Source organism: Oncorhynchus kisutch, linkage group LG11 (genome assembly GCF_002021735.2).
Source record: "Oncorhynchus kisutch isolate 150728-3 linkage group LG11, Okis_V2, whole genome shotgun sequence".
NCBI classification, from domain to species: Eukaryota; Metazoa; Chordata; class Actinopteri; order Salmoniformes; family Salmonidae; genus Oncorhynchus; species Oncorhynchus kisutch.
The window spans coordinates 80,819,195-80,829,309 of NC_034184.2; positions in this window are offsets into that span (position 1 = coordinate 80,819,195).

Here is a 10,115-nt window from a genome sequence, read left to right on the forward strand (position 1 = left end):
GCTCCTCAGCTTGTAAATAGATTTACACTGTAGTGTGTGTGTGTGTGTGTGCTGGACAGATGTTGCTGGCTACTGTAGTGAGGAAGGATGTCTCTGCAGCCTTCTGTCTGTATCTGTAACCTACCCATCTGTCTCTGTAACCTACCCATCTGTCTCTGTAACCTACCCATCTGTCGCTGTAACCTACCCATCTGTCTCTGTAACCTACCCATCTGTCTCTGTAACCTACCCATCTGTCTCTGTAACCTACCCATCTGTCTCTGTAACCTACCCATCTGTAACCTACCCATCTGTATCTGTAACCTACCCATCTGTCTCTGTAACCTACCCATCTGTATCTGTAACCTACCCATCTGTCTCTGTAACCTACCCATCTGTCTCTGTAACCTACCCATCTGTCGCTGTAACCTACCCATCTGTATCTGTAACCTACCCATCTGTCTCTGTAACCTACCCATCTGTCTCTGTAACCTACCCATCTGTCTCTGTAACCTACCCATCTGTCTCTGTAACCTACCCATCTGTAACCTACCCATCTGTCTCTGTAACCTACCCATCTGTATCTGTAACCTACCCATCTGTCTCTGTAACCTACTCATCTGTCTGCTGCAAAACATTCACAGGTGTGTCTTGAAATTGTTCTAGGAACTCAGGGAGCATGCAGTTTGTCCGTCCCCTCCTCCTCCTGCTCATCCTCCTCCCTATTTCTCCTTTTCCCTCTCCCTCCTCTTTCCGCCTTCTCCTCCTGCCCCCTCCTCCTTCTCTTCCTGCCCCCTCCTCCTTCTCCTCCTCTCTTCTTCCTCGTCCTCCCTCTTCCTTGTCCTTTCTACATCCTCCTCTTTTCTTCTTCCTCCTTCCTTCTCCACCTCCTCGTAATCCTCTCTTTGTCTAATGGGGCTGCAGGGAAATCTGATGAGCCCTGTGAAAGATTAATGCTGAGCTGTGTGTGATTGATGACAGTGTGTGTTTTGTAGACAGAAGTGCCTGGGGTGTGAACAAGTCTCAAGCATTCTGCTTTAAGGGATTTAAGGATTTGGTTTTACAGGGCTGCATGAGGTTGATTCATTCATTTAAATGTAAACATCCATAAATCATTCACTCTTTCCCTCCTGTTATCCTGCTTCGTGTGTGTGTGTGTGTGTGTGTGTGTGTGTGTGTGTGTGTGTGTGTGTGTGTGTGTGTGTGTGTGTGTGTGTGTGTGTGTGTGTGTGCGTGCATGCGTGCAGTACTAGTAAAAATACCTTAATAGAAAATGACTAAAGTAAAAGTAAAAGTCAACCAGTTAAATCCATTTGAGTGGTTAGAGCGTTGGACTTGTAACCAAAAGGTTGCAAGATCGAATCCCTGAGCTGACAAGGTAAAAAAAAAAGTCAGTTAACCCACTGTTCCTAGGCTGTCATTGAAAATAAGAATTTGTTCTTAACTGACTTGCCTAGTTAAATAAAGGTAAAATAAAATAAATGTAAAAAATATAATTAAGTATCAAAAGTAAAAGTATGAATCATTTCAAATTCCTTATATTAAGCAAAGCAGGTGAAACCTTTTCTTGACTTTTTAAAATGTATGGAAAGCTACAGGCACACTCTAACATTCAGACATAATGTATGGAAAGTCACAGGCACACTCTAACATTCAGACATAATGTATGGAAAGCTACAGACACACTCTAACATTCAGACATAATGTATGGAAAGCTACAGGCACACTCTAACATTCAGACATAATGTATGGAAAGCTACAGACACACTCTAACATTCAGACATAATGTATGGAAAGCTACAGACACACTCTAACATTCAGACATAATGTATGGAAAGCTACAGGCACACTCTAACATTCAGACATAATGTATGGAAAGCTACAGACACACTAACATTCAGACATAATGTATGGAAAGCTACAGACACACTCTAACATTCAGACATAATGTATGGAAAGCTACAGACACACTCTAACATTCAGACATAATGTATGGAAAGCTACAGACACACTCTAACATTCAGACATAATGTATGGAAAGCTACAGACAACCTCTAACATTCAGACATAATGTATGGAAAGCCACAGACACACTCTAACATTCAGACATAATGTATGGAAAGCTACAGACACACTCTAACATTCAGACATAATGTATGGAAAGCCACAGACACACTCCAACATTCAGACATAATGTATGGAAAGCCACATGCACACTCTAACATTCAGACATAATGTATGGAAAGTCACAGACACTCTAACATTCAGACATAATGTATGGAAAGCCACAGACACACTCCAACATTCAGACATAATGTATGGAAAGCCACAGGCACACTCTAACATTCAGACATAATGTATGGAAAGCCACAGGCACACTCTAACATTCAGACATAATGTATGGAAAGTCACAGACACTCTAACATTCAGACATAATGTATGGAAAGTCACAGGCACACTCTAACATTCAGACATAATGTATGGAAAGCCACAGGCACACTCTAACATTCAGACATAATGTATGGAAAGTCACAGACACTCTAACATTCAGACATAATGTATGGAAAGCCACAGGCACACTCTAACATTCAGACATAATGTATGGAAAGTCACAGACACTCTAACATTCAGACATAATGTATGGAAAGCCACAGACACACTCCAACATTCAGACATAATGTATGGAAAGCCACAGGCACACTCTAACATTCAGACATAATGTATGGAAAGCCACAGGCACACTCTAACATTCAGACATAATGTATGGAAAGCTACAGACACACTCTAACATTCAGACATAATGTATGGAAAGCTACAGACACACTCTAACATTCAGACATAATGTATGGAAAGCTACAGGCACACTCTAACATTCAGACATAATGTATGGAAAGCTACAGACACACTAACATTCAGACATAATGTATGGAAAGCTACAGACACACTCTAACATTCAGACATAATGTATGGAAAGCTACAGACACACTCTAACATTCAGACATAATGTATGGAAAGCTACAGACACACTCTAACATTCAGACATAATGTATGGAAAGCTACAGACAACCTCTAACATTCAGACATAATGTATGGAAAGCCACAGACACACTCTAACATTCAGACATAATGTATGGAAAGCTACAGACACACTCTAACATTCAGACATAATGTATGGAAAGCCACAGACACACTCCAACATTCAGACATAATGTATGGAAAGCCACAGGCACACTCTAACATTCAGACATAATGTATGGAAAGTCACAGACACTCTAACATTCAGACATAATGTATGGAAAGCCACAGACACACTCCAACATTCAGACATAATGTATGGAAAGCCACAGGCACACTCTAACATTCAGACATAATGTATGGAAAGCCACAGGCACACTCTAACATTCAGACATAATGTATGGAAAGTCACAGACACTCTAACATTCAGACATAATGTATGGAAAGTCACAGGCACACTCTAACATTCAGACATAATGTATGGAAAGCCACAGGCACACTCTAACATTCAGACATAATGTATGGAAAGTCACAGACACTCTAACATTCAGACATAATGTATGGAAAGCCACAGGCACACTCTAACATTCAGACATAATGTATGGAAAGTCACAGACACTCTAACATTCAGACATAATGTATGGAAAGCCACAGACACACTCCAACATTCAGACATAATGTATGGAAAGCCACAGGCACACTCTAACATTCAGACATAATGTATGGAAAGCCACAGGCACACTCTAACATTCAGACATAATGTATGGAAAGTCACAGACACTCTAACATTCAGACATAATGTATGGAAAGTCACAGACACTCTAACATTCAGACATAATGTATGGAAAGTCACAGACACTCTAACATTCAGACATAATGTATGGAAAGCCACAGGCACACTCTAACATTCAGACATAATGTATGGAAAGCCACAGGCACACTCTAACATTCAGACATAATGTATGGAAAGTCACAGACACTCTAACATTCAGACATAATGTATGGAAAGCTACAGACACACTCTAACATTCAGACATAATGTATGGAAAGTCACAGACACTCTAACATTCAGACATAATGTATGGAAAGCTACAGACACACTCTAACATTCAGACATAATGTATGGAAAGTCACAGACACACTCTAACATTCAGACATAATGTATGGAAAGTCACAGACACTCTAACATTCAGACATAATGTATGGAAAGTCACAGACACTCTAACATTCAGACATAATGTATGGAAAGTCACAGACACTCTAACATTCAGACATAATGTATGGAAAGTCACAGACACTCTAACATTCAGACATAATGTATGGAAAGCCACAGACACTCTAACATTCAGACATAATGTATGGAAAGTCACAGACACTCTAACATTCAGACATAATGTATGGAAAGTCACAGACACTCTAACATTCAGACATAATGTATGGAAAGCTACAGACACTCTAACATTCAGACATAATGTATGGAAAGTCACAGACACTCTAACATTCAGACATAATGTATGGAAAGCTACAGACACACTCTAACATTCAGACATAATGTATGGAAAGCTACAGACACACTCTAACATTCAGACATAATGTATGGAAAGCCACAGACACACTCTAACATTCAGACATAATGTATGGAAAGCTACAGACACACTCTAACATTCAGACATAATGTATGGAAAGCTACAGACACACTCTAACATTCAGACATAATGTATGGAAAGCCACAGACACACTCTAACATTCAGACATAATGTATGGAAAGCTACAGACACACTCTAACATTCAGACATAATGTATGGAAAGCCACAGACACACTCCAACATTCAGACATAATGTATGGAAAGACACTGACACACTAACATTCAGACATAATGTATGGAAAGCTACAGACACACTCTAACATTCAGACATAATGTATGGAAAGCTACAGACACACTCTAACATTCAGACATAATGTATGGAAAGCTACAGACACACTCTAACATTCATACATAATGTATGGAAAGCTACAGACACACTCTAACATTCAGACATAATGTATGGAAAGCCACAGACACACTCTAACATTCAGACATAATGTATGGAAAGCTACAGACACACTCTAACATTCAGACATAATGCATGGAAAGCTACAGACACACTCTAACATTCAGACATAATGTATGGAAAGCCACAGACACACTAACATTCAGACATAATGTATGGAAAGCCACAGACACACTAACATTCAGACATAATGTATGGAAAGCCACAGACACACTAACATTCAGACATAATGTATGGAAAGCCACAGACACACTCTAACATTCAGACATAATGTATGGAAAGCCACAGACACACTCTAACATTCAGACATAATGTATGGAAAGCTACAGACACTCTAACATTCAGACATAATGTATGGAAAGCCACAGACACACTCTAACATTCAGACATAATGTATTTTCCTGTCCTGCAAAGCATTCAAAAAAACTAACGAGTACTTTTGGGTGTCAAGGAAAATGTATTGAGTAAAAATACATTTGAAGTACTGTGTGCGTATGTGTGCTCCAATGCGTGTGTTAATCTATGTGTCTATCTGTGTCTACCTCCAGCCACGTTGTCAGTGGGTGTGTGTGTGTGTGCGTGCGTATGTGTGCTCCAATGCGTGTGTTAATCTATGTGTCTATCTGTGTCTACCTCCAGCCACGTTGTCAGTGGGTGTGTGTGTGTGTGCGTGCGTATGTGTGCTCCAATGCGTGTGTTAATCTATGTGTCTATCTGTGTCTACCTCCAGCCACGTTGTCAGTGGGTGTGTGTGTGTGTGCGCGTGTGTGTGTGTGCATGCTCATCCAATGCGTGTGTTAATCTATGTGTCTATCTGTGTCTACCTCCAGCCACGTTGTCAGTGGGTGTGGACCAGACATACAGTGACCCTCCCCTCCACACTGCGGCTCTACGGTTTCCGTGTGTCATCCTGACTGATACGGTTTCTGTGTGTCATCCTGACTGAGGCCAAGAGACGAACCGTAGAGGTCACCACCCTGAACCCTGACCCCCAGTTGACCCTTCTGTCCAAGGCCCTGAACAGCACTACCAGGCAACAGCTCTGTAAACTACTGCTGCAGGGAACATAGCTCTAAACACACTTTGATTGGTCTAGAGCTCTGGGATATTGGATAGGGGAAAATGCTGTCAATACTCAATGAAAGTAGATGTCACGTTCTGCATCACCTGTTGCATTGTCTTTGTGTTTGGAGAAGCGTGTCTTTCAGGTGTCGTGGAAATTCAGTACAGAGAGAGATTTGGTCATTCCTTCAATCAATCATCTTTATTTATTATTGATTCATTATTGCAATAATGAGGCTGGTCGACCCCACACCCTTGAGTGTTGGTCCGAGTAACCTAACCTTTACACAAATGCAGAGTACTATATATAGCTGACACTAACAATAGTCAGTCATGGTTGGTTCAACCCCCCCCCCCCCCCCATTCTTGAAGTCCAAGGATCATCATAAGCCACTCTGGGTTCATCCTGTCGTTATCTGCACGTGGGTTGTTTTCTTAACCCCACCCTGGCTTAGTTTCCCAGATGCCAGGATGATTTAGAGACAATGAGGAATTGTTCTAAACTCCTCCTGTCTATCTCTAACTCAGTTACACCCACCACATCTTGTCTATGTAATGCAGTCGTTAACTCATTTGTCAGCTCAAGCCATCTCTAGTGATCATATGCCCAGATTAGCTGCAGGGAACTAGAGTGGAGACCATAAAACACAGACACTAACAGGACAGAAATATCCTCCTATTTGTTAAGTATTAATTGATAACTATTAATATCAAACAAATCAGGTAAATGTGTAATCTTTCTATCACACAGGACCCCATGAAGAAGTAGACAGCTAAAGCACATCATTTTAAACTAGCACACAGCCCGACTGCTCAGAACCACGCTGCTGAAGGTTCTGGAACACACTGCTCAAAACCATGCTGCTGAAGGTTCTGGAACACAATGCTCAGAACCACGCTGCTGAAGGTTCTGGAACACAGTGCTCAGAACCACGCTAATGAAGGTTCTGGAACACGCTGCTCAGAACCACGCTGCTGAAGGTTCTGGAACACACTGCTCAGAACCATGCTGCTCAGTAGAGCTCATTTAACAGTAGAATGGGAATTCTACTACAACCTCCTTGTTTTGTACCAAAGCATGGCCTCTGCCAATAGGACTGTACTTTGATGGAACAGAAGGTAGTGCCCAAACAAGCCCTGCTCTGTCTACAGTAACGTCTAGGAGTTCTCTCTGTCTCTCTGTCTCTCCCTGTCAATCTGTGTCTCTGTCTCGCTGTCTCTATGTCTCTCTGTCTCTCTGTGTCTCTGTCTGTCTGTCTGTCGGTCTACAGTAACGTCTAGGAGTTCTCTCTGTGTCTCTGTGTCTCTGAGTCGTCTCTGTGTCTACATCTCTCTGTGTCTCTGTGTCTCTATATGTCTCTGTGTCTCTGAGTCGTCTCTGTGTCTACATCTCTCTGTGTCTCTGTGTCTCTCTATGTCTCTGTCTCTGTGTGCCTCTGTGTCTCTGTGCCTCTGTGTCTCTGTGCCTCTGTGTCTCTGTGTCTCTGTGTGTCTGTGTCTCTGTGTGGCTGTGTGTCTGTGTCTCTGTGTCTCTGTCTCTCTGTGTCTCTGTGCCTCTGTCTCTCTGTGTCTCTGTCTTTCTGTGTCTCTGTGTGTACTGTAGCTTGACAGCAGTGGGTAGCAGGTACAACAGGTCCACAGACACCTCCACATGGAGTCAGTCAGACGTGGCAGAGGAAGGAGGAAGGTGAGCCTTTACACACCAAACAACACCGTAACAAATGTGTTCTTTGTCTCAGCCTTCAGATGATGTTTGCTGTGTTGTTGTACAGTAGGCTAATGGATGATCTAGACTAAAAAGATGGGGACTGATTCCTTATTGTTCCCAAAACTATAAATATTTTTCTCCCCCACCATGAGGACAGCTACATGAAGGTTTCTATCTTCTCCCCCACTGGGAGGACAGCTACATGAAGGTTTCTATCTTCTCCCCCACTGGGAGGACAGCTACATGAAGGTTCCTATCTTCTCCCCCACTGGGAGGACAACTACATTAAGGAACCTACTACATACTACACACAGAAAGTGGTGCTACAAACAAAATAAATAGATATTGGTAACTTACTAGTAAACAGATTACAAGAAGCCACTGCAAAACAAAGTATTCCTCTGTGTAAAATGAGCTAACCATGGGTTAGCATAAAGTGTTCCTCTGTGTAAAATGAGCTAACCATGGGTTAGTATAAAGTGTCCCTCTGCGTAAAATGAGCTAACCATGGGTTAGTATAAAGTGTCCCTCTGTGTAAAATGAGCTAACCATGGTTTAGTATAAAGTGTCCCTCTGTGTAGAAAAGAGCTAACCATGGGTTAGTATAAAGTGTCCCTCTGCGTAAAATGAGCTAACCATGGGTTAGTATAAAGTGTCCCTCTGCGTAAAATGAGCTAACCATGGGTTAGTATAAAGTGTCCCTCTGCGTAAAATGAGCTAACCATGGGTTAGAATACAGTGTCTCTCTGTGTAAAATGAGCTAACCATGGGTTAGTATAAAGTGTCCCTCTGTGTAGAAATGAGCTAACCATGGGTTAGTATAAAGTGTTCCTCTGTGTAGAAATGAGCTAACCATGGGTTAGCATAAAGTGTCCCTCTGTGTAGAAATGAGCTAACCATGGGTTAGTATAAAGTGTTCCTCTGTGTAGAAATGAGCTAACCATGGGTTAGCATAAAGTGTGTGTCCCCTGGCCCTCTCCTAGGGACAAAAGTGTATGTCTGCATCCTAACTGCCACTCTATTCCCTTTATCATGCACTACTTTTGACCAGAGCCCTAGTTTGCCATTTGGGACATAGTCTTTCTCTGTGTATATACGTATATATATATATATATATATATATATATACACAGTGGGGAGAACAAGTATTTGATACACTGCCGATTTTGCAGGTTTTCCTACTTACAAAGCATGTAGAGGTCTGTAATTTTTATATTATAGCTACACACTTCAACTGTGAGAGACGGAATCTAAAACAAAAATCCGTAAAATCACATTGTATCATTTTTAAGTAATTAATTAGCATTTTATTGCATGACATAAGTATTTGATCACCTACAAACCAGTAAGTATTCCGGCTCTCACAGACCTGTTCGTTTTTCTTTAACAAACCCTCCTGTTCTCCACTCATTACCTGTATTAACTGCACCTGTTTGAACTCGTTACCTCTATAAAAGACACCTGTCCACACACTCAATCAAACAGACTCCAACCTCTCCATAATGGCCAAAACCAGAGAGCTGTGTAAGTACATCAGGGATAAAATTGTAGACCTGCACAAGGCTGGGATAGGCTACAGGACAAAGATCTCACCTCGTGGGGCATCAATGATCATGAGGAAGGTGAGGGATCAGCCCAGAACTACACGGCAGGACCTGGTCAATGACCTGAAGAGAGCTGGGACCACAGTCTCAAAGAAAACCATTAGTAACACACTACACCGCCATGGATTAAAATCCTGCAGCGCACGCAAGGTCCCCCTGCTCAATCATGTCCAGGCCCGTCTGAAGTTTGCCAATGGCCATCTGGATGATCCAGAGGAGGAATGGGAGAAGGTCATGTGGTCTGATGTGACAAAAATAGAGGTTTTTGGTCTAAACTCCACTCGCCGTGTTTGGAGGAAGAAGAAGGATGAGTACAACCCCAAGAACACCATCCCAACCGTGAAGCATGGAGGTGGAAACATCATTCTTGGGGATGCTTTTCTGCAAAGGGGACAGGACGACTGCATTGTATTGAGGGGAGGATGGGATGGGGCCATGTATCGCGAGATCTTGGCCAACAACCTCCTTCCCTCAGTAAGAGAATTGAAGATGGGTTGTGGCTGGGTCTTCCAGCATGACAATGACCAGAAACACACAGCCAGGGCGACTAAGGAGTGGCTCCGTAAGAAGCATCTCAAGGTCCTGGAGTGGCCTAGCCAGTCTCCAGACCTGAACCCAATAGAAAATCTTTGGAGGGAGCTGAAAGTCCATATTGCCCAGCGACAGCCCCGAAACCTGAAGGATCTGGAGAAGGT